We start from the raw sequence: 26,201 nt of genomic DNA on the forward strand, positions 1-26,201 counted from the left end.
TTCCAGTATGCAAGGACACCAACATAATTACTCATCTGCTTTATCTCACAGTACTACTGTCAGGATCACAATATGATTACTAACCCCAATAATACACTCGCTGTAAATGATTTAAATTCTTTTTACCTTTTATTTTGTTCCTATGGTATATATTCCTTGTAAGTATAGTCAAATTACTGTGGTTAAAGTTTTAAGAAGCTCTTTTCCATGTGGCATGCCATGTACTTGTTACATAGTTAGGTTGTTTATTTCACTTTGCTTTTGACTTTTAGGAATGGCTTTGTACATTTAATATTGTTTTATAATTATTTAAAACATTTATGTTGTTTCCAAATTTTATCTAAATAAAAGGTTTTATTCAGGGAATTCTAACTTAGCTACTTGCCCTTTCTTCCCCTAAAAGAATCATACTTTATATTAACGGTTTATCCACTCTGTTTTAGTGATTTGGTGATATTTAGATATTGATTTTAATCTAATCAACACACTCCCATTTCAGATGATTGGTAAGAGTAGTACACTAGACATACATTTGTTTGTCGTGCTTATTTTACTCAATAGTTCCTACATTGTACAGCTTTTCTCATTTATACTGAATTCTATTGTTAATTATACAATTACATAATTATGTACAATTACATAATGATTATACTGATTCCGCAATGCAGTCGAATGAAAAAGGTGTCCTGCTTTATGGTGAAATACCCACCGACGATTAATTTTAAAAGCATACCCCAGGCTTTCATTTAAGGCGTCAATGTTAAAAGGGAACAATCATAATCTATTTTTTTTTAAAAGCTGGCTATTTCTGCTAGAGTCAGTGTTATATTCCTTTACATTAAAATCTGCTGAAAATTAGTAGATGAATTTTCATCTCCTCTTTGGGCATCTGCAGGAACAAATATTCCATTGATTAAAATTTTGAAATACTGGTATGTAAAAAATATATGTTATTTTTCTTTTTACCAGTTTCTTGCTTGCAGAAATTTATAATAAAAATATTAAAATGGAAAAACTCATAGTCAAAAGAACTGGATGGAAATCTTAGCTAAACTGCTAAGTAGCTGAATGAATTTAGGCAAGTCATTTCACTTCTCAGAACTTCAGTTTCCTTATAGTCAAGTGGAAATAATACTACCAATGCCAGAGTACTATTGTGGGAAAAAATAATTATTTGAAAGTAATATATAGACCCCAAAGCACTCTGCACACTTAAAGCATAATAACCAGGGAATTAAATGGCTGGTTTGCTAAAATTCAATCTCAAAGTTTTAATTTGTTTGTTTAAAATGATGGTAACATCAACTGTGAATGAGAGCTTTGCAATCATCCAAGCCGCAGTCCAGAAACTGAGTTTTTGCCTGAGTAGAACTCAGTTATGAATATCTGTCTTTGGATTTGACATTCAATTCTGAAATGAATCGAACATGCTTCAGAATTTTAATCTGACATCCAAGAGCTGAAACTCTGAAAGCAGATAAAACATTTTCGAAAAAAGCAACCTGCTAATCTCAAGTGACTTTTAATTCCAACTCTGATTATTCAATATAGAAAACACATCTTCAGATAAAAACTCATTTCTGAAAATTCATCTCCAAAGCTTTTACATAATCTAAGTTGGAAATAAAATGTATCTATATTTTATGTTAAGGGAAAATAAAACACTGAAATTAATCATTTTAAAAAATATTTTAAACAGGCATAAACTTTGTTAAACAAAGAATATTACATGACATCAACTTTGAATGTGATTCTGCAAATAGTAAAGCCATGAGAATAAATAAGAGATTTATTTATAGTTGCCCTTTTTGGACACTACAAATCATATCCATTAAAATTGCTCATTCCTGCCTATGAACTCTGAACATGATTTCAGTTTGAAATCAAAGCTGAGGAAATTTGCCTTTCTGCTTTTAAATGGATATCTGCTTTAGGGATTGCACATTGAAGGAGTATACCTAAGCTCACATGTAAAAATAAAAATATATATTGCATGTAGATTTTTTAGTTCTGAATTTTGCAGTTACTTATTATTTTCTTCTTTTCAATTAAATCTTGCATGCTGCCAATACTTATATGTCTAAGCTACCAATCTAGTTATGAACACTAACTGGGGGAGGAAGAGCAGAGGAGTTTAGCTATGAAAATTTTCAAACACTCTCAGATGCAGAGAGAACAGGTCAATGAGCCTCCACAAATCCATCACTCGGATTTAACAATATAAAGAATTTGCCACATTTACATCATCTCTTCTTCACCGTTTTACTGAAGCCTTTAAAGCAAAGCTCAGACTTCAGACACACTTCAGCTTATATCTCTTAAAAGGATAGACAATTTCTTACGTAACTACAATGTTATTTCGACCATTCTAAAGCTGCCAGTGGTTCCTTGATTTCATCTGTTACCCAGTTCACAAGCAAAGTTTCCTAATTGCTTCAAAAGTCACATCAGAGTTGGTATGTTCAAGTTAGAATCCAAACAAAGCCTACACATTCTATTTGGTATCCCTTCCTTTCTTTCAATACATATTTCTTCAGTGTCTATTTCTTGCTAGGTGCTTTTGCATTTATTACCTAATCTCAAAATATCCTCAGGAGGTAATGTGGCAAATACAGGCACTTTTCTACTAAAACTTGCGCATTCTTCTTCATGCTATGGAGTTGTTGCTAGGAAGTAGCTGCTCACTGAAGCCTTGCCAAGGAGTGATTATATGAACCATAATGATCAAGGTTGATCTAAAGTATTTTCCAGGGCTTTAGACCAAGTTTCTCCTGGCATGGGGTAGAGACAGGTTCCAATGACAAGTGTCCCCAGTAACTTCCCCTTACCTAGATGTACTCCCTGCAACGTGGTATGAGGGCATATTTGGTGGTGTATACATCCTCCCAAGACAAAGTTCCCAACTCCCTCCTCTGTGTTAAGATGCCATGTCACATTTCAATTACATAACTTCTAGCATTTTATTGTAGTCATGTCTATCTTCAACCCATTACACAGTAAATCCGAACGGTAGAGAAATTATGCCTAATTCAATTTTGAACCTCTAGGGCTTATCATGGCACCTGCCATATAAAAATTTGTAAAATAAAAAATGAAATGGAACAATTACACATCACACTTTTAGAGTGTGTTTTAAGAGGTAGGCATATCATTTATCTGAGAGGACATCTTCTAATGCATTTACACAAAATCACAGCACTATGGAGGAACTAAGAAATGGAAAGTGGCAATATATAAAATTACAGAACATCTGACAGAAACAAAGGGTGGCAGAAGGAAACAGTCTGAGAAAATTTTATACTTTCAAGTAAGAAATTGCTATGAAATACTAAAATATAAAGCAAACCAAATTATAGTTAAGATGTCATGGATCCATCACTTAATCTTTGCATGGGAATATCTCTGGTCGATTAGCAGTTAAGCTATGTCTTGGTATTACCAAGGCTGAGATAACGTAATTCAAATCATTGTTTAACAATCTTTATTGTTTAAGAAGCCTACCCCAAATCCTTTACACTTCAGCTTAAGCATATTTCTTCTTATTTCATCATAAGAGGTAAGCAGCTGGCTGCCATGCTAACCAGATCTCTTTATATACTCTGAGACCCTCCAAATATGTACTGCTTATTCCAATCTTTAAAATAGACAGCCCTCTTCACACTCTTCCTTATGCATCCTGTTGGGCATGTTCATTTATGTAATTCATCATTTTAAATCATCCATTTAAAATGCTACATTCCTTAGCTTCACCTCTTTCTAAGCCCCTTCTGTTAATGTCTCCAGTCCCATTTACTACATTAATTCCTCCCCCCTCTCAAATTCACATTCTGCTCTCTACATCTTAACAGAAGGGCTATTTTAGATAATAATTTACCCTACATTTCATCCCTTCATTTGAAGTATCCAATGATAAAATTAAAACAGTCCCAATCAGAATCATGAAACCAACCTTAAAACAGTCTCCATCTGTCTTGGGAAGACTTGCCTTGCTCTAGATGTGTTGATGAATTTTTAGCACAAATTAAACCTCACAGACTCATTCCTCAAGTATTTCTACAAGTGTTCTGTGTTCTACCATTATGTCACCCTCTGATACTTTAGAATGGTACAGCTGTTTTGAAGCTGAATGACAGCGATTCAAACAGCCAGGCTTACAACTTATAAAACTGGGGGAAATTTCTGGGAGGTAAAGTGACTGGTCCCAGAGAAGGAGTGTTCTCCATGATACTATGCTGCTTGTTATAAAGTTTGCTGTTCTGCTTTATTTTGCTGCTACCCAAAAGGTTGGGCAGATAAAACTACCGGTAAAATGGAACTTAAAATAAAATGTATTTGCCAGCCTTAGAAACTAACAATAAATAACAAAAACGCAATAGCTAAGCCTTATTTATACAGCACTGACTACATGTCACATGCTTTAACAGTAAATTAACTCGTTCAACAGTTGACACATTCAATCTTTAGAATACTGTTGTGAGGGAAACATTTTTATCATCTTCATGTTACAAGGAAGAAACTGAGGCCAGAGAGTTTAAGTAACTTGCCCAAAGTCATACATGATTGGGATGAAATTAAAATTCAGAGAATCTGGCTTCCGAGTCAGTGTTGTTCATCATGACCTTTATTATATTATAAATAGTTCAGTAGATTAATCTTTGTGACACAGGGCATATGTCTTCTAACGCAACACGTTTTTAGTAAATATGAACATTTCCACAGTAATGTTTCATTATACTCAACAAAAAATAGAAAAAATAATCAACATGACATTAATGTGCCACCCATTAGAAGCAATAAACTGCTGAGAACATTTTTACTACTGCATGACTATATATGCCTGATTTTGAACAAAAATGTTTTTAAACCTAAAAAACAGTCTTAATGTAAAGATCAGCTGTTTATATACAATTACTTTAAAGACTCACATAATGTTTAGACCAATTCTCTTGTCTAATTAATGGAACAGCTCAGAGGTAGAAGCACGATATTAAAAAATAAGATTTATAAACTATGCATATTTTGCACATTATCATTATTTGACTATGACCAACATAAATGTTACAAATCTCAATGGACAGAACAATCAATCAGCAAATATCAGTAGCATTTACTGAGTGCAAAGCCCTGGACTAGATTCTATAAAGCATCAAAGAAAGATAATTCTGATGTAAACAGGCTCAGCCCCTTTCTTAAAAAAAATACAGCCAGTAACAGAGCATCTGCTGAGAGCTAAATATCCAACTTAGTTGGGATCTTTCAATTATAAGGGTAAAAATTCATTCAGGTTACACTACATAATGGAGATTGATTATAAGCCTGTATCTGGAAATAAGAAAGATAGGTGTTTCCACCACATAACCAGAGCACCCAAGAACAAGAACTCAGCTCAGGCTTGGAGAGACAGAAAAGGGTTCAAGATTGAAGGTCATCTGGGATCCAAAGCAGCTCTGGCAACTGTGTTACTAACACAAGTCTGTTTATCCCTGCTCTGTTTATCATCATCTTTGCTTCTCTCCAACACTGGGTTTTGTTTTCAACTGCTTCCCTCTCTCTGTGTAGCCCACTCAAAGATGCCCAGAAAGGGAATCTTATTGTCAATTTTGCTACTACCATTTTTGCCGGGCTGAGCTTTCTCACAAATACCACCTTCAGCATTACCAGAAGATGTACTCACATAGAGGGAAGACCTCTTCACTTGACCTAGACCTCCTGAAACCATGGAGCCACTATCAGCATCTGAGGGACTCAGAGACTCAACTGTTCCTAAGAAATCTGGACCAGTGTTAAGAATACAGCAATTAGAATGCCAGTGGGATTGCTCCAGTTTCTTACTCAGAGCCTGATTTCCATAACATGACATACACAGTCTGTGGGAGGCAAGATGATAATATGGCATAAACGTTTTCATGATCTACAGGAGCCTGAATGGAGTAGTGGGGGAGAAGGTACTCTAAAGGCATATTGCCTGTGTTCGAATTTAACTCTTTGATGCTTACAAAGTATGTGACCATGTGCAAGCTATTTAACCTATCTGTACCTCAGTTTTCTTGTCTAGAAAATTGAGATAATGGTAGTCTCTCCTTCACAGGATTGTTATGAGGATAAAAGAAATAAATCATTCAAAGAGCAGGATGTGCTGGGCACACAGTGAGCACTTGATGAATTTTAGCTATTATTTTCTTACTACTTTGAACACACCTTATCAATTCTATCCCTTGTGACTCCACAGCACAAAACTCCTATTTAAACATATTATGCTCCTTCGTGCCTCTGTTCTTACCTACTGCCTGGATCTTCTTCCCCTAGTACTTTCTAATGAAGCCTTTCTCATTCCCCAAAGTTCAGAACAAATTGCCTTTTGGAGCAATGCCCTCTGTGATTGGTAATCTCCAGAGGGGCTTCCAACAATTCCTCCAATTCAATATACTCATGACACTCCTCTCATCAAGAAGTGGGTAATTCAATTCTCTCATGTTGAATCTGGCCTTGGGACTGGCTTGGACTACAGAATGAGGTAAAAGTGACATTCTGGAACTCCCAAGCCTAGGCTATAAGAGAATTCTCAGTCTTCACTTTCTGTTCTTGGAACCCGGCCACCGTACTAGGAAAAAACCATGCCATATGGAGAGGTTATATGGGGAGAACCAAGGCGTACTGGTTAAACACCCCAGATTAGTTCCCAGCCTATGCCAGGACCAACCCTCAGCCATGTGAATGAAACATCTTAGACGGTCCAGCCCAGCCAAGTCCCAAATGAATGCAACTCTAGACATCATCCCATACTCAGTAGATTTTATCCCATAGATGTGTAAGGCATAATATAATGATTGTGGTTTCAGGCCACTAAGTTTTGGGTTGTTAGAGCAATATGAAAGCAAAACACCATTCATGACACTCCTGGACAGGGTAGGTATTTCTTAGACTAAGCTCTCATAATTCTAATCTGTAACTTAACAAACTATATTATTATAATTATTTATTTTTATGTCTGTGTCTTCTCCTGAGGGTTTCAAGGCTAGTAACCATGAACTTAAGGGGGGAAAAAAAACTTTTTCAGAATTAATCTCAGGAGAAGTAATGGAATGTACAATGGCTAGAATAAAGGTATAACAAAGTAGAAAAATTCTGAAGTTGCTCCCAGCCTATCATTTTGTCAACCTCTAACTCTTCGAAGATTTGAAGTTATAGAAAGGGTAAGATTTGTCACCCCAACATGATGATCAAAGGACTTAATATCTATATTTAGCACCTGTTTACTATACCACCAGAGCCCTTTTCTGATGAGAAAGAGAGAAGGAGGGGAGAGGGAGAGGAAGAGAAGGAGAGAGAGAGAGGGAGAGTTGGGGGAGGGAGGGAGGGAGGAGGAGGGAGGGAGAGAGGGAGAGAGGGAGAGAGAGAGAGAGAGAGAGAGAGAGAGAGAGAGAGAGAGAGAGAGACAGAGAATGAGAATAAAAACAAAAGAGAGAAAGTGGCCAAAGTTAACCAACATTGTTCTGTCCTTTTTTTTTTTAAATTTTTTAATTTTTTTTAGAAGAAGAAGAAGGAGAGGGGACTTGGTTTACTAGCCAACATGACTTTTGGGAGACTGGGTAATAGAGTGGTTTTAAATGTGGACTCTGAAGCCAGACAGCCTGGACTTTCATTCACCTTCACTGCCTGGGTTTGAATCCCAGCTATAGGTTTATGTGGCAAATTACCTAACTTGTCTGTGCCTCAGTTTCCTTATTTATAAAATGGAAATAATGAGCATTCCTACTTCATAGGATCCAGTTAAGGATTAAATGAATATGTAAAAAACATAGAATGGTGTCTGGCATTCAGTAAGACCTATATAAGGGTTAGCTGCTACTGCTGCTGTTCCTCCTCCTTCTGCTATTATAAAGACACAGTAACAAAGGCAGTGTCATTTTACATAATGGCTAGACAAAGAGGACACTGGAGCCCTACAATAAATAGTACTTGGACAATTAGCTCTCTAACTTATTATGCTAGACATAAAAAAAATTCCAGAGAGAATTTCGCTTTTAAAACACAAAAACTTCGTAACATTTAGAGGAAAATATGGGAGAGTATCTTTAATAGCTTGGCTTAGAGGGAAAAATATCTTAAAACTGATATAAAAGCAGAAATCATTAAGGAAGATTGTTAAATTTAACCATACCAAAAATTTTAAATTTTGTACCAACAAACAGACAAAAAAAATGTCATAAACAATGTTAAAAGACAAGCCAGAAACTGGGAAAATAAATTTATCCAGATTCATGTCCAAAATATATAAAGAACTCATTCTAATCAATAATAAAAAGCAAATAACCCAATACAAAATGTACAAGATGATAAACAAGCTATTTGCATAAGGAAAAACCGAACAGTTAATAACATAATAAAATTATCAGACAACATGCCCCTCAATTTTAAATAATAGGATATTTTATGCTTCGTAATTGGCTCCTTGTCTTCTGCCTGGACCCTCAGCTAAAGTTACCTTTTGAATAAGAAGAGGGAGAGGTTGGAAAGGCAGGGAGGTCATGAAGGGAAGCCTAGGCTCCCTTAACCACCAGAATTTTTCCATCCCAGTCTTTCCAGATAAGGCTGATTAGAGCCGTTAACCTTTCAATAATGTAACCTGATATTTTACATCATTACATTTTTGCACCCCACTTATCACATCTTGGTAATGTTTTGTAACAACGACATCTTACTTAAGGCTCAACACAGTTGTAAGACATTCTCACATGTTAACTCAGAAAAACCCCACAATGTAGGTATGATTATTATTTCTGATTTGCCAATGAGCCACAAAATGGTGGCAAGTCCAAGGTCGCCCAGAAGAGTCTGAATTTAAAACCAAGTTATCTGGCTTTAACATCCAGCTCTTAACCCAATACTATCATTGCCTCCAAACATATGATACGTGAAAAGAGGCTCAGTCTCACTAGTAATCAGGGAAATGCAAAACTGCAAAATTCAATTTCACACCACATACAGAACGGCAGAACATTTAAAAGTCTAACAATGAGTACCACGAGGATGTAGAGCAATACATCCATATTAGAGCAGTACATCCAGGTAGAGCAGTACATCCAACAATACATGTAGAGCAATGGCAATCCATACACTTCTAGAGGGCTTATAAATTGGTACAAACACTATCAGGAGGCATTTGGAAGATATGTATTCTTAATGACAGAGCAGTTTCACTTCTAGGTATACGGTTGAGAAAATACTTGCCAAGGAAATAAGGAGAGAAATGTTCACTTCTACCGTGTTTGTATTGGTAAATATATAAGAACTATATATATTATTTACATTTATATAAATGTCTATAAGTGAATGACTAGATAAATTTGGTATATTCACACAATGGAATGCTATTCAACAGCTGAAATGAATAAGTTGAAATGACTAGCTTTATCATAGATAAATCCTAAAATTATAATGTCAAATTAAACAGTAAATTAAACAATAAGGCTGGATGCTGTGGCTCACATCTATAGCCCCAGCACTTTGGGAGGCCGAGGCGGGTGGATCACCTGAGGTCAGGAGTTCGAGACCAGCCTGGCCAACATGGTAAAACCCCATCTCTACTAAAAATACAAAAATTAGCCAGGCGTGGTGGCATATGCCTGTAGTCCCAGCTACTTGGGAGGCTGAGGCCAGAGAATCACTTGAACCCAGGGGGCAGAGGTTGCAGTGAGCCAAGATCTCACCACTGCACTCCAGCCTGGGTGACAGAGGGAGACTCCATCCCCCCACCAAAAAAAAAGAAAGAGAAAAAAACAAAACAGGCGCGGTGGCTCACGCCTGTAATCCCAGCACTTAGAGAGGCCGAGGAGGGCGGATCACGAGGTCAGGAGATCGAGACAATCCTGGCTAACAAGATAAAACCCCGTCTCTACTAAAAATACAAAAAATTGGCTGGGCTTGGTGGCGGGCGCCTGTAGTCCCAGCTACTCAGGAGGCTGAAGCAGGAGAATGGCGTGAACCCGGGAGGCGGAGCTTGCAGTGAGCTGAGATCCGGCCACTGCACTCCAGCCTGGGCGACAGAGCGAGACTCCGTCTCAAAAAATAAATAAATAAAAATAAATAAACAAACAATAATACAGCAGGCTACCATTTATATAAAGTTAACATACAAATATCATTTATAATATCGTATATAATTATTATTATTATTTTTTAAGACAGAGTCTCGCTCTGTCTCCTAGGCTGGAGTGCAGTGACCTGATCTCAGCTCACTGCAAGCTCCGCCTCCCGGGTTCACGCCATTCTCCTGCCTCAGCCTCCCCAGCAACTTGGACTACAGGCGCCCGCCGCCACACCTGGCTAATTTTTTGTATTTTTAGTAGAGATGGGGTTTCACCGTGTTAGCCAGGATGGTCTCTACCTCCTGACCTTGTAATCTGCCTGCCTTGGCCTCCCAAAGTGCTGGGATTACAGGCATGAGCCACCGCGCCCGGCCTGTAATTCTTAAATGATACATGCATGCAAAGTAAAGTGCACACTCAAGAATGGAGATGGTACACACTAAATTCAAAGCTATAGTTACCTGTGGAGACAAAGGGATAAGGCAAAGGCATACAGGAACCTCAGCTGTAGCTGTAATGTAGTGCTGGCCCCCCAAAAAAGAACAAAGGCAAATATGTTGAGGTTTAATAAAATTGGCTGGCAGGTGCATAGTGGTAATCTAGTTTGTATACTTGTCTCTAAAGTATTTCATAATAAAAATATAAAAACAAATGAAGTGTGGTAAAACAGAGAACATTCCAAAAATAAATGACAAAAAGGAGATTTACATATATTTCAACTTAGACCTTTTTTGAGAAACACTGCTTTACAGGAGCATCTGTTACTGTGTCTAGGCCCTTAACTTTGATGGGTCCTACCTCCCTTTAGAGCTCTAACAAAATAAATTGTTTCTACTACAGCAATAACATTACAGCTTTGCAAAAAACAACATAACATATATTAATGGAAAATAAAGTCAGTGGCAACGTGTTTATGAAAATATCAGCAATGTGTTCATCCTAACCTGTAAAAATATGTCATAGGACAGACAGATAACAACAGGTGAAATAGATAAATGAAGTATTCTTTAACTACCATTTAATAGAGGATTGGTAGTGTCTCCTCCATGCAGAAGAGAAAACATTCAGGATTAATAATTCTGAATCAGGTTGATAGCTGTCAAGCTATGATTACTGCCTCTAGAATATGAAAACATAAAAGCTCAGAGTCAAAGAAAAAAATCACTTAGTATCCATGTATTAATTTACTGGCCTCTTACTTTGTTCACTTATATTACACCATCTAAGTTTCAGGAAAAAGTAATCTAATCTGAGATTCAGTTACATGGAAGGACAGATCAAGAAGTATGGCATGTAAAGAACTTTGCCTCATGAAGAGAACTCATAAAGAGTTTCAGTAAAACTCTCTCTCTTCTATCTTTGCATTTCTTGCCATTGAGTTATGCTCTATTACCTTTATAGCTTATTCTATCTTGTATCTCTTCATATTCACGTGCAAACATAGTAATGCCAAACTTAACTACTCATTAAAATGGCAATCTAAATTACATGAAACATGGCCAAAGAAATATACACATAAGACCCAAGAACAATCAAAATACAAAGCACAGAGTTCTATCCTTGAGTCTTATGTTACATACAGTGCTAAAAAATTTAATCATAGATTCAACTACAGACAAAAGGTGTTTAAAAAGACATAAGTATGACATCTGGAAGTATCATTAAAGAAACATGGGAAGAATACAAATTTATTACGGAAATTTTGAAAAACCTAATGAGTCACGTGGGACATGAGCAAAAAATCCATCGTATCTAAATAACTCACAAAAATGCTATAGTACTTATGATGATTCACAATGAATCATGGCCCTGAATTATCGAGAAAAAAAATTATATTTGTTCAGTATACTTTAAGAACTGTGGGGAAATTACTTTAAGTCACTGATTCTAACATTCATCCAGAAAAACAAATATGTAAGCATATTCTGAAAAAAATAACATTTGTCTTATCAGTTTTAAGATACAATGTAATGAGATAATAATGAAAAGAGTGAGGTAATACCACAAAAACAGCCAGACCAATGGAACAGAATTATCTTCAAACAGAAAGATTGATATATGTCAGTAATCTTTGAAAAGGGAACATCAGGAGTCAATATGTAATTATCTAATAAATGTTACTGAAATACTTGGTCAACTATTTTGAATATTGTCTTCTTAGGGGGATTTATAATCTCATCTGAAACTATATATCAAATAAATTCCAGATAGGCCGAGACGGGCGGATCACGAGGTCAGGAGATCGAGACCATCCTGGCTAACACAGTGAAACCCCGTCTCTACTAAAAAATACAAAAAAAAACTAGCCGGGCGAGGTGGCGGGCGCCTGTAGTCCCAGCTACTCGGGAGGCTGAGGCAGGAGAATGGCGTAAACCCGGGAGGCGGAGCTTGCAGTGAGCTGAGATCCGGCCACTGCACTCCAGCCTGGGCGACAGCGCGAGACTCCCTCTCAAAAAAAAAAAAATAAATAAATAAATAAAAATAAAAATAAAAAAATTTTTAAGTGACTGTTTTATAAAGGAAGGACATTAAGCATAGAGAAAAATGACTTTAAAAAGAAAAGAAAAACAGACAATTTCAAAATGCAAATACATTTTTATAATTACAAAAGTAATCTGTGAGAAATTCTGAAATCTTGAAATGCATATAAAAATAAACAAGAAAGTTTGTTGATTTTCCTATCAAGAGAAAATACTGTTACATTTCAGAATATATTCTTTTTTTAGTATGTGTTTATATATATTTACACAGATACATATATCAAAAAAATCACAAAAATTATTTCATGAATGGGACTGTAGTTGCCTTGTAATTTAAAGTTTTTAAATTCTACATTAAGGAGCTCGTTCCATGTAAATAAATATGGATATACACTGTCATCATCATCATCATCATTTCCAATGGCTACAAAATATCTTATTCTATTAAAATACTTTATTCTATTAAAATAAAACATTTGTCAGTAAACACAAATAAAACCAATTTTCTCTTTCAACTACTGGTGTAAAAGTCAATTTTGGTTGTTCTCTTTTCCAAGATGGTGGGATAGAGGCTTTTAACATGCCTCTGCCTTTTGGAAATAGCAAGATAGTGCATAAATATTAACTGTGAGCTTTCATTCAAGAAGGAAAATGGGAATATAAGAAGTCAAACTGTCTCTCCTCACTGAAGATATGATTTTATACCTAGAAAACCCTACGGACTCCATCAAAAGATTCCCAGAACTGATAGATGACTTCAGTTAAAGTTTCAGAGACAAAATCAATGTACAAAAATCAGTAGCATTTCAATACACCAATAATGTTCAAGCTGAGAGCCAAATCAAGAATGCAATCTCATTTACAATAGCCACACAAACAAAAAAGTAAAATACCTAGGAATACATCTAACCAAGGATCTAAAAGATTTTCATAGGAATAACTTCAAAACACTGCTGAAAGAAATCAGACATGGTACAAATGGAAAAATATTCCATGATCATGGGTTAGAAGAATTAATATTGTTAAAATGACCATACCACCCAAAACATTCTACAGATTCTACACGAATTCTATCCCACTACCAGCATCATTTTTCACAGAACTAAAAAGAACTATTATTGCATTCATATGGAACAAAAAAAGATCCCAAATATTGAAAGCAACCCTAAGCAAAAAGAACAAAGTCATAGATATTGCATTACCTGACTTCAAACTATACTATATGGCTGTAATAACCAAAACAGTATGGTACAAAAACAGATACATAGATCAATGTAACTGAATAGAGAACCCAGAAATAAAGCTGCACACCTACAGCCTTTTGATCTTTGACAAAGTTGACAAAAATAAGCAATGGGAAAAGGACTCCCTATTCAGTAAATGGTGCTGGGATAGCTGGCTAGCCATATGAAGAATAATAAAACTGGACCCCTACATTTTAACATATACAAAAATTACCATGACGTGGATTATTTAAATGTAAGACCTCAAACGATAAGACTCCTAGAAAAAAACCTAGGAAACACCATTCTGGACATCGGCCTTGGGAAAAAATTTATGACTAAATCCTCAAAAGCAACTGCCACAAAAAAAAAAATTTGACAAGTGGGACCTAATTAAAATAAAGACCTTCTGCACAGCAAAAGAAACTATCAACAGAATAAACAGACAACCTACAGAAGGGAAGAACTTATTTATAAACTATGCATCTGACAAATGTCTAATATCCAGTCTATGTGGAACTTAATTGAACAAGCAAAAAACAAATAACCCATTTAAAAATGGGCAAAAGACATGAACAGACATTTCTCAAAAGAAGACATACAGATGGCCAATAAACTATGAAAAATGCTCAATATCACTAATCATCAGAGAAATGCAAATTAAAACCACAATGACAACACCATGTCACACCAATCAGAACAGCTATTATTAAAAAGTCAAAAACCAACAGGTGCAGGCAGGGTTGCAGAGAAATGCGAATGCTTATACACTGTTGGAGGGAATGTAAATTCGTTCAGCAATTGTGGAAGGCAGTTTGGAGGTTTCTCAAAAAACCTAAAACAGAACTACTATTTAACCCAGCAGTCCCAATACTGGGTATATAGTCAAAAGAAAAGAAATTGTTCTACCAAAAACAACGATGTGCTCACATGTTCATTGCAGCACTATTCACAATAGCAAAGACATGGAATTCAAATTAGGTGCCCATCAATGGTGGATTGGATAAAGAAATATGGTACACATACATCATGGAATACTATGTGGCCATAAAAAAGGAATGAAATCATGTGTTTTGCCACAATATGGATGCAGCTGGAGGCCATTAATCTAAGTGAAGTAACACAAGAACTGAAAACCAAATATTTCATGTTCTCACTTATAAGTGGGAGCTAAACATTAGGTACTCATGGAAATAAAGATGGCAACAATAAAAACTGGCAACCACTGGAGCACAGAGGGAGAGAAGGGGGAAAGGGTTGACAAACTATTGAGTACTATGCTCAGTACCTAATGACCTTACTGAATGTACTGGAAAGTATCAACAACAAAGCACATTTGTATATTTCCAAAGATTATCTCTATGTATTTTTATTTTACTTTCTTTGAAAGCTAGTAAAGTTTGATTTTTTAAAGTATTTCTTAGTCATTAATATTTCTTCTTTTCTAAGTTATTCCTTCATGTTCTTTGATCAATGTTCTATTTGGAATTTTAAAAATTGACTTATAAGAGAGCTCTCCTATAATAGTCATAAAATTACTAGTTTCCATATTTTTTATAAATATTTTTTTCTGCTTGTCATTTGTATTTTATCTTTAATTTTTATTGTGTGGAAGATTTCAAATTAGTCACATTTAAAAATATTTACTGGTTTCTACCTTTATTGACATACTGATGAAAATCATCACTAACTCATGATTATATAAACATCTACTCAGATTCTTTCACATGCTCTTATGCCTTTTGGGTTTTTTAACATTTGAATCTTTAGTCTACTTGAAATTTATTTCAGTATGACATATGAGAAAGAATTCGAACAGTGTTTGCCTCCAGATTTGGACATTTGTCCCCAATGTATTAAATGCCTTAAACTTATACCAGTTTATTATATTTACTTGGTTCTGTTTTGGGGCTTCCAATTTTGTGGTCAATTTAATTTTAAATTGGTCATTTGACTCCTAAAACTTTTAATTAATAAATGCATGAAAGTAAAAGGCAGAAAACTGGAAAAAATTATTACAGCCACTATGACAGACAAATGGTTGACAACAATAATATGATAAATCATACAAGTCAACAAAAAACTACCAAAATGTCTTTGGGGAATGTGGAAGATGGGTAAAGGATAAGCAGAAAATTCATAATAGAAAAATAAATGACTACTGTAAGCATGATAAAGTGACATTCACCCTGTAGTAGTCAAATAAATGTTTAAAAAATTAGATAACACTTATTAAATTGTCCAATTAGCAAGGACTGTCTCATAAAGCAACTTTAAAAATCTCTCCAAAGTTAAGAATCTCAGGAGAAAGGCATTCTTACACTTCCCAGCAGGCATATAAATTGGCAGAATGATTTTTAAAAACAATCTGGCAGTAGCAAACAAGAGTCATAAAACAGTATACATCCTTTGACTCAGCAATTTCCTTCAGACTCTAGCCTAGAAAATAATGTGGAATGTAGTAAAAGATTTATATACAAAGATATTCACCTTAGTTTTATTTAAATCAAAAATAGAAAGTAGGTTTAAAAAAAATCCAGTAAAATATTGAATATAGAAATCATAGCGTAACCACAGTATCGAATATTCTAGCTATTTAAAATAATTATTTGGCCGGGCGCAGTGGCTCACGCCTGTAATCCCAGCACTTTGGGAGGCCGAGGCGGGCGGATCACAAGGTCAGGAGATCGAGACCATGGTGAAACCCCGTCTCTACTAAAAAATAGAAAAAAAATTAGCCGGGCGCAGTGGTGGGCGCCTGTAGTCCCAGCTACTCAGGAGGCTGAGGCAGGAGAATGGCGTGAACCCGGGAGGCGGAGCTTGCAGTGAGCCAAGATTGCGCCACTGCACTCCAGCCTGGGCGACAGAGCGAGACTCCGTCTCAAAAAAAATAAAAAATAAAAAATAAAAATAAAATAAAATAGTTATTTACGAACCTGTTAAACAGCATGTGGAAAGTGTTACAAAGTTATGTGAACGAGGCAGGCCCAGTGTTTCTGGGGGGTTATGGGCAGGTCCTGGGGGTCTTCAGGGACCTTGTGGGCAAAAGGGGTTGGGAAGTGAGGGGCCGGCTGTGCTCACCACGCAGGGCCTTCCTTGGCACCCAGCCTTGTGGAGCAGCAAGTGTGTGGGCCAGCATGTCACACATGCTCCTGCACCTCCACAGCAGCTGGCAGGTGGACCAGGCCATCCTCCTAGGGAAGGATGGCAAGGTTGTCATTCGCTTTGGCCATGACCGGGAGCCCACATGCATGAAAATGGACAAGGTCTTGTACAGCATCGAGAAGGTTCAATATTTTGCAGTTATTTTTCTTGTGGATATTACCAAAATACCTGACTTCAACAAAATGTATGAGTTATATGATCCATGCACTATCATGTTTTTCTCCAGGAACAAGTACATCATGGTTGTCTTGGGGACTGGCAACAACAAGATTAACTGGACCATGGAGGACAGGCGGGAGATGGTCGACATCATAGAGACCGTGGACCATAAGGCCCTCAATGGCGGCGGTCTGGTCTTGTCGGCAAAAACTACTTCACCAAGTACAGATACTGAGGTGCCCTCAGGCTGTGTGGATAAATGCTGTGGAGGCCTTTTCATGTGGAAACTTTTTAAAGTATTTCAAGCCTTTGGAAAAGTATATGAAGCTCCAGTGCTGGAAGATTTTTGAGACACAATTTATTACATGATCTTAACTAGCTGAAATAAACACATGAAAAAAATAATAATACTGATCTTAATGGAATACAAGGAAGATATTAAACGTGTATATATAGTTGCATCACAGTTGGTAAAAATGCATATAAAAAAACTTGAGTAAACACATAATGATCATCATGGGTGATTATGATTTTCTTCATTCTTCATTTCCTTATTTCTAAAATACTTCACAATATGTCTCTATCGTTTTTGTCTAGTTAGACGGGAATACAAACTGGGGAAAGGCCTGTGTTTTCAAAATGGGAAAAGCTATGAGCAAACAAATCTATGAGCTGGGAGAAGCAATAGAGAGAGGGAGAGGACAAAGGCTTAAAAGAAAGGAATAATGAATGTCACCAGGATCCTGCAGAAAAGGGACATCAAGAGAACAGGCAGAGAGACTTGTCTAGGAGGGACATCTTTCCTTTGATGCCTGTGAGGAGGAAGTACTGGAGAGGTGCAAATACAGATCGATTTATATGCAGGTAATGGGAGCAGAACATTCACTGAACTCAGAGATGTTCACTTTTACTACCTAAGTCAAGCATGAGGCAAGCTCATCAGCTGAGACTGAAATAGAACTTGAGAAGAGTGATAAAGATTATGAAAACTGAATGGGAGCAGGAGTTAATTAAAAATAGGGAAAAGAACTATACTGGTATTTCTGTTTACCCAAACATGTCAGGCTCATGAAATCATTTTGTCTCAGGAACCAAATACAGTTACTGTCTTCTTTACCAGAGAACAATTCTTTTAACATGTCTGTGCCATACCTTGACTGATTGCTTGATTCATTGATTTAGATTCTTTGATTCATTCAACACTAGTCTAGTGCTTAACCAGGTCACTAATGCCCTCCACATTTGCAAATTCAGTGGTCAATTCACAGTCCTCATGCTATTTGACATTTGTTATGTGTTACAGTACACACTTACGAATCCTTCATTCTTGAAAATTATAATATATTTGTTTCTAGGACACCACTCTACTGTACTATTAACCCTTCTTAGATGCCTTTGCTGGTACCTTTTCATCTATCTGATTATACATGTTAAAATGCTCCAAGGCTCAGTCTCCATGCCTCTTACATCCATTTATTCACAAGATGATCTCATTCAGGCTCTTATCTTTAAATACGTTTGTACACTGACGACTTACATATAACACACACATACTCACACACACATACACCTGCAGATTCAATCTCTCACCTAAACTTCAGACTCAGTCAGAACTGCCTACTCTACTTGAATGTTCATCAAACTTCTAAGAAGCAGTCCCCACCCCAAGTACTCCTCATCCCCAAATTACTCATTTAACTAAATGGAAACTTCATTCATCAAGCTGTTCAGGCTAAAACCTTGGAATCATTAATGGGTCTCCATTTCTTTTTGCCCACTTCAAATAGAGCTGCAAATTCTATTTACTCTGTTTTTAAAATATACCAGGATCTAACCACTTCTCTCCACTTTCATTCTAGTTTAAGCCACAGTCATTTCTCCTCTGGAATGCCTTGGTCCCACCCCCTCCAAGGGACCTTCTCCCTCATCTGTTATGCCCCCCCAGTTTGTTCTCTCCAATGTAATGGGAGTGATTCTTTAAAAACAAATGTAAGTTAGCTCATGTCACTCTTCTGCTCATAAGTCTCTAATGACTTCATATTTCACTTATAGTAAAAACCAAAGTCCTTATAAGACCTTAAGGCCCTACCTGATCAGGCTTCCTGGGAGGAGGGCAGAGAGCAGGAGGATCTTCTGCCTAGGTTTCCATATGGGAGACAATTTATAGAAACACTATACCTAGTGGGGGCTTCCTCAAATAGAAGTTCAATGTTTGTCCTAGGTACGGTTACCTAAAGTTTTCTTATCTAACTAGTAAGACTAACAAAGTGACTGAATAAAATAAATATCTAAATAAAAGCTCACATTTTTAAACATGAAATTTCAGAAATATTAGTGGTTCCTTTCAGAATACAATGTATTTTACTCTTAATTGCCATTCTCTCATCTCATTTTACTTTTCAAAAGATAAGCACCAACAGGCCAGTGTGGTTTATGTAAGATTTTTTTCCCTTTTCCTTCTTCATTAGTAACAAAATCCCAGAAGTATGATTTCCAGATTCTCTTCAAGAAACAAACATCTGCTATGTCCCGAATGTTGCTTTCCAATCTTTTACACATTGTGTAAAAGCTTCATTGTGAATAACACTGGGCATTTTCGATGTTCTGTTGAAAATGGAAGAAGGACAAATATCTGTCCTTAAATATTCACAAACAGAAAGCTCACGATTTCAGAAAGGCAAGCAAGCTGCCCACCTTTTCGTTGTCTCCTATTGAAATACTAAATTGTATCACTGTTCTTTTGCATAGTGTTTATTATTATAATCAGTGAAAGCAAGTAACAGAAAGTAGCACAAAGTGACATAAGAACATTGATCTACAATTTGGCAAAATAGAGAATTGTTTCTTGAATTTCATGATCTATTATTTGCCAATTTCCCATTTGACCCTGTAGACACAACAAGTATATATTAAAAGGCAATTTTCTTATCTATTTATATAATCTCTCGACTTTCACTTTCACATATTAAAGCAGAGTAAGTCCATGAAGTTTTCTTAAACTACATGCAAATAATAAAAGTGAGCCAGTATCGAAACAATTAATTTCACTCCAAATGTAATCACATGAAATAATTGGTCTGAGTCACCCATCTTTAAGTTAAAGATCAAGAGAATGTAAACCAAAGGCAGAAAAGTCAGAGGTCAGCAACAAAACACTGGGGAAGAAAAGAAAGCCAGAGCTTAACTGTGTGTGAGTAGGCATTACTGTCTGTGTGTGCAACCCTGTGTGTGTGTGTGCCAATCTGAATGGGTCTATGTGGTTATGTTCACATGACTGGCTGTGTGTGTGTCTGCATGTCAGCTTGAGCATGTGCGAGTGTGTGTGTGTTGGCCTGCAGGAGACAGTGTGAGTTTATGTGTGTCAATCTGAGAAAGAGAAAGTTTATGCGCATATGTACTTTTCCCCTTAGAAAAGTGGGTAGAACACTGTTGGCTACACAAATTTTTATGTTGTGTAGGTGTGTCAGTCTGAGCAAGTGTGTGTGTGTTCATGTATGTATCAGCTTGAACAAGCAACCATGTATGGGGAGAAGGGAGAAGACTGTGTATGGCAGACTGAATGTGTGTGTGAATGGGTGTGTAGTATGTTGTATGTGTGTAATATGTGGTGTGTGTCAGCCCAAGTGAGTGTGTGCATGTGTGGGTGTGCGTATGTCAGCATATATCTGGGAGGAAGAACTAGAGAGACTTTTTATTTCCCTGGATCCTGTGCGGTAGGAGAGATTTCTTAGAAAATCATACAAGTGCCGTTTTATTAAAATTTGCCTTTCCGACATAATGACAGGTCCCTCCAAGTATGTTAATTAACCTCAGTAGAAACTAGGTGTGAAAAATACCCTAAAATGATTTAGCAGCAGGGCACGAAGAATTCAGTCAATTTAAACATTGCCACTTTATAAGTCACCAAAACGCTATTTTTCTTTCAGTTTAAAATAATCTGATATAATAAACTAATTTTTCCTTCACTAAATGGCTCTTTAAATCAGTGCTACAATTGATGTCTCTCAAATATCATTTTATTTTAAATTAAGGTTTAATAGATAATTTCTGAACAATCATGATTAATCCCTTGCTAGAGTGTTAATATTACACATAAACATAAAATACAACATTGCTAGAAACAGTTCAGCTTTCAAAACTAAGTACCATGAAGCACTGACACGGTATGCTGGACTAGAACTTCATTTTTGATTCCCACAACACACTTCTGGTCACTCCACTCGGCCTCACTATCCAGAGCTGACTAGGAGGAAACACATCACACAAGTGACTCACTGTCTGTCTACTCAATGGAAAGAATAGAAAGGTTCTCATCCTCAGTACTGACCCTAATGCTCATCAGATTTTATAAACCACAAGATAAACCTGGAAAAACATCAAAGTAGTCCAGGGGAGCTGCTCTTCCCCAGAATGCCAGTTCCAATGGCCTCTTCACTGGGTAGAAAGTAACTAAGGTAGGTTTTCTTTTTGGAATTCAGCTATTATTCTGGTGTTTTTGCCAATACCTCATAGATAGATATGCATAAATATGTGCATGTTTATAAATACACACACACAAAATTTACTCCACACAATAGAACTTAACGTCACCTTGTTTTATTTTTCTAAATCAAATAAAGTATGACTCCAAGTATCCATTTGCTAACAGTGTTATTCGGTATTTCATATCCTTTCCTGCTCTGGCCCTGTGAGAGCACCAGGAAATTCAGCAAACTTGAGAAGGGACTTATGGCTTTCAATCTGTTGTGGTCACCATTGAGATGCTGGTGTTCAAACCACAAGGACAGGCGGGGGGCTCTACTTCCAAGGCAGTGCAGACCTTGGAATCTTTAAGTGCCTGGAACACAGTGGCCTCCCTCATGACATCACCTCCCCCTCCACCACATCATCCATCTGTCACCCACAGGCCTTAGCACTTCCTGGGATGCCCCACAGGACTCAGAGTGGACCTGCCACTGTGCTTCATAACCCATAACTCTGGGTAAGACCTTTCCGCCCCTTCCAAGCCTCGAAACTTCATTCCTTCTTGGCTAACCTAATTCAATGCTCTCCCAGAAGATAAATACAGACACTCTTTGCTTTTCCCCTTGAAAAGGTGGGTAGAACACTGTGAGGTGTTCAGGCCCTCAGAAACTTGAGGATGGCCTTATGGCTTTCAGTCTGTTGCAGTCACTGTTGAGATGATGGTGTCCAAACCTCAAGGACAGGTCAAAGGTCTTTAGGCCTCTCCTTTCTGGGAGGATGGGGAAAAGGTACATTTTAGTCAACAGTAGCCATGTTGTCAAATTCTATTATTACACTATTTTTGCCTTGGTTTACAGACTTCCTGGATACACTGTAGTATATGATTGTATTATACTTTTTTCAAATCAACAGTTAGACATATTGCACCAGGTACTTCCCCTAACAAGGTATCTGGAGATAGATGGAAATTATAGCACATTTTTTAAAAAATGTCACTAGTACACTGTCGAAAATAAGTTTATCTTATGTTTCCAGACTTTTCAAATACCCTTAGAATGTATATGTATGTACATGTATATGTGTATATGTGTGTGTGTATATACATTTATTTTTATATTGCTCAAATTTTTTTCATTGATGTGTTTTCTTAAGTGGTAAGACCTTTTTAAAATAAAAGTTTGATAATTTTCTATAGTAGCTACTTAAAAACCTCTTTTCCAGTTTACTATGTGCCTTTGGTTTTGTTAATGTGGAATAACATGCAGAAGATTTCATTACTCAATTTTTAAGTATATTTGCATAAAGTTACATAGGTATTTGCATAATTTATAATTTATAATGCATAATTTATAATTTATAAATTTATAATTTATAATCTGACTATAGCCCTTTTCTCATTTCTAAATTTGTTGATTGTATTTTCTCTTTTTCTCTTTTTAAAATTTAGTTTACCAAATGTTTATTTCATTGTTTGATTTTAAACCAGGCTTAATCAGTTCTATCATTTTTTCCATCTTCTAACATTAAATTCTGTGTTTTATCTTTACTCTTAACATACTCTTATCTGCCTAAGTTCTGTTTATTGGTATTACTTTGTTTCAGGATTTTTTTTTCCTCCCAATTGTCTAGAATTTAATGTTTTACTCATTTTTAAATTATATTTTTAAATAATAAAATCTCTTAGAGTGATGAATTTTTCTATAAATATACATTTGTCTGCCAAGTATAATTTTGACATGAAACTTACCTCTTTGATTATTTTCTTAAGAGGCTAGTATTGTATTTTTTATTTCCTTACTTACTATAAGGAATTTCCTTATAGTAATGAATTTCCAGGGTTTTACAAGAGAAGATAAATAGTGGATGTTTGCTTTTTCTTGTAAATATTCTAGGTCAGAAAAAGGAGTTTTGTAAATGGAAGTTCTAGCTGAGACATTAAAACCTTAATGATATTATTAGCTATTGATAAGTCTACACTTACTCTGCCACATTTATTTTTTATATTCCTATTCTAGAAATAATGGCAAAATTTCCTATTTGTGCACTTCAGAGCAACCTATCAAAACTAATAAAATTTGAATGGAACTTTTAACAAAAGTTTTCAATGAATACTTTTTTCTTTTTCCGACTCAAAGTACATGTTAAAGAAAAACTGCCAATCTTTACAGGTAGTCCTCGAATCTTCCTGCAGCTGACCAGTGGATAAAAACTCCCAAGTGTCAGGGCACAGGGCATTCTCTCTCGCATTGCCATGCCCTCCTCTTTTTCCAACTATCTATATCACTTCTTAAGTAGTCATCATAAATGAAGTCATTTGGGGCAATTAAAAAGATCCTTGTGAGTGAATTTCTTTAAAGCCATTTAATATCAGAAATGCTCAAATTACCCATTAAAAATATCTTCTCAGACATTTGGATTCCCTCCAACAAAGGATGCAGTGGGGAGTTCAGGAGGTTGAGAACAAGGTAGGAGCTGCAGAGAAAATAAATAAAGCCTCCAAATGAGAGTTTGGTTCTTTTACATTTTATACCACACCCCTTGGATTAAAATCCATAAATAAAACTAAAAACAGTAGTCTTGAGTAATGACTTTTACTTTTGTTGAGGACACTTCACAGTTTCCCAGGAGATTCTTCAGGCCTATGACCGAGATCTAAATAAGAAGCAATTTTAAGATGTCATTGCTTATCTAGCCATTTTACCAAGACATGCTTTACCCAAGATAGACTAAATGACAACCTGTTTCCCACCCTAGTACATGTCAGATAAACTAGCATTCTCAGTTCTGCCTTGACTATAGATTGCAGAATATGATTAATGATATATCCAAGCAGAAGTCCCCAAGGAAAACATCATCTCTTAATTCTGACTATCCTAATGAAATCGTATAGTTCATAATTCATTAATCTGACTGCAGTGACAAAAATAGGATGCAAGAAAAAAAAAAGTACTTCTATAGTGTCCAAAGAGACAAAGCTGAGATAATTCATTAGCAATAGCATATGCTTAAATTTCACTATGTTCTGCTGCATAGTGCAAGTTTTTCTGTAAAAAAGTAACAGCAAGAAACACATTATGTTCCTCTTTTTGAAGAAAATGATCACCTCCAAAGAAGCCAACAGAATTCTTATTTAAAATATTCTTGTTTCTCCAAGAAAAAAATGTCCTACACAATAGGTTCCTAAAATACAAATTTTATTAAGGCAATAAGTTAAATAAGAGTCCACTGAGCACAGGCTTTTGTCCTTCCTTTTCTTAGCCTTCCCTTAGAGGAAGATTGCCTGTCATCCTATTAACCATACATTTTCTAAGTGCGAGGTCATTTCACTGTTTAGTTTCTTAAATTAGTGGAGCTTAATGTATCACTTCACCCAAAACTAGCTGCTATAAAAGGCAATATACTAACGTGTAAAACACACTGCTTTTTCTAAAGTACTTAGCATTCAAAAATAAATACTATCATTTAATGATGGTAATAATGATGAAAACTATAATATTCTATCTGATTCAACATATTCTTAATTATCAGCAGCAACAGCAGCAACATAGACCTTGGTGGTCAACAGAGTCTGATGGAGTCCTGCACTCACAGAAAGTGCCACTCCTAAGTTGTGGAGGACATTTGCACTGTGAATGTCATCCCCACATCATGAACCTAAAGACCCTTCCATAGACTTTTGAATTTTAATTTGTAACTGAGGCTGGCATGTGATTACCACTTGGGTACAGAGGTAGCAAACCTACACATCTCCCCCTTAAGGGAAAGGCCAAAGAGCCCAGATCATTAAGCCTTAAAAAGTGAAGTCACTGGAATACCTTTTTCCATTCTAAAGAATTATTCTTTGCACACAAAAATAAACACATAATAATAGGAACTCTATGCTTATGGGAGTAAGCCATCCATTACATATAAGGCATACCAGTCCTGGACTTTTTATAGAAATTTTCTGTAAAAACAGCTATAAAGATGTCAAAGTTCTATTAGTTATTATATTACTTTGAACGTTGTGACAGATACAAAGCAGGTTTAAGGTTTTGTTTGGAAATTTTCATCTAAAGATGGGTTCTCTTCTTTTGGGAGGGGAGAAAAACAGCAAGTGTTCAAGAGCTCAAAATTCATGCTGAATCAAAGATAACTTTGCAATGGTCATAAAGTTCTAGCCAAAGAAATATCCCAATTCACTAACCTTGGTTCCATGAGTGAGATTAAGTAGTTGAGGTGATAAAAAGTGAGACCTACTCTTCTGCCTGGTCTTATCCCCGCATATCAAATTCTTCAGTTACCATAAAATACCACATAGAACTGCTGTGCCATATTACAAAGCTGCAGCACAAGTTTCACGAACAGGTGAATTTTAATTCTAGATTAAAAAGATGAAAATGCTTGCTATGTCTCAACATAGCAAGTTTAATTTTACACCTACTTTTCTTTTCCAGGCTATCCAAGGTCACAAAGCTGAGCTCATTTATAAATCCTCCTTTGCCTTTTGTCAAAATCTGGTTCACTATCAAGTAACATTTTCCTTAACACAAATTTTTATTTGTTCCCATTGTTTCAGTACAGAGGCATTCTTAGATAACTTTTCTTATATTTTACTGTTCATCCTTCTCTACCTCCATGAC

General features: G+C 36.1%; 1 protein-coding gene and 1 pseudogene across 2 annotated transcripts in view; one reads left to right on the forward strand and one right to left on the reverse strand.

The window, feature by feature from the left end:
• The window catches only part of ZNF385B (zinc finger protein 385B), a 415,712-nt gene that overhangs the window by 351,665 nt on the left and 37,846 nt on the right, over window positions 1–26,201 (reverse strand). The gene's annotated exons all lie outside the window — the stretch shown is intronic.
• LOC103217437 (thioredoxin-like protein 4A pseudogene) lies at window positions 16,929–17,350 on the forward strand (annotated as a pseudogene).

The sequence above is a fragment of the Chlorocebus sabaeus genome, chromosome 10 (assembly GCF_047675955.1).
Source record: "Chlorocebus sabaeus isolate Y175 chromosome 10, mChlSab1.0.hap1, whole genome shotgun sequence".
Lineage (NCBI taxonomy): Eukaryota > Metazoa > Chordata > Mammalia > Primates > Cercopithecidae > Chlorocebus > Chlorocebus sabaeus.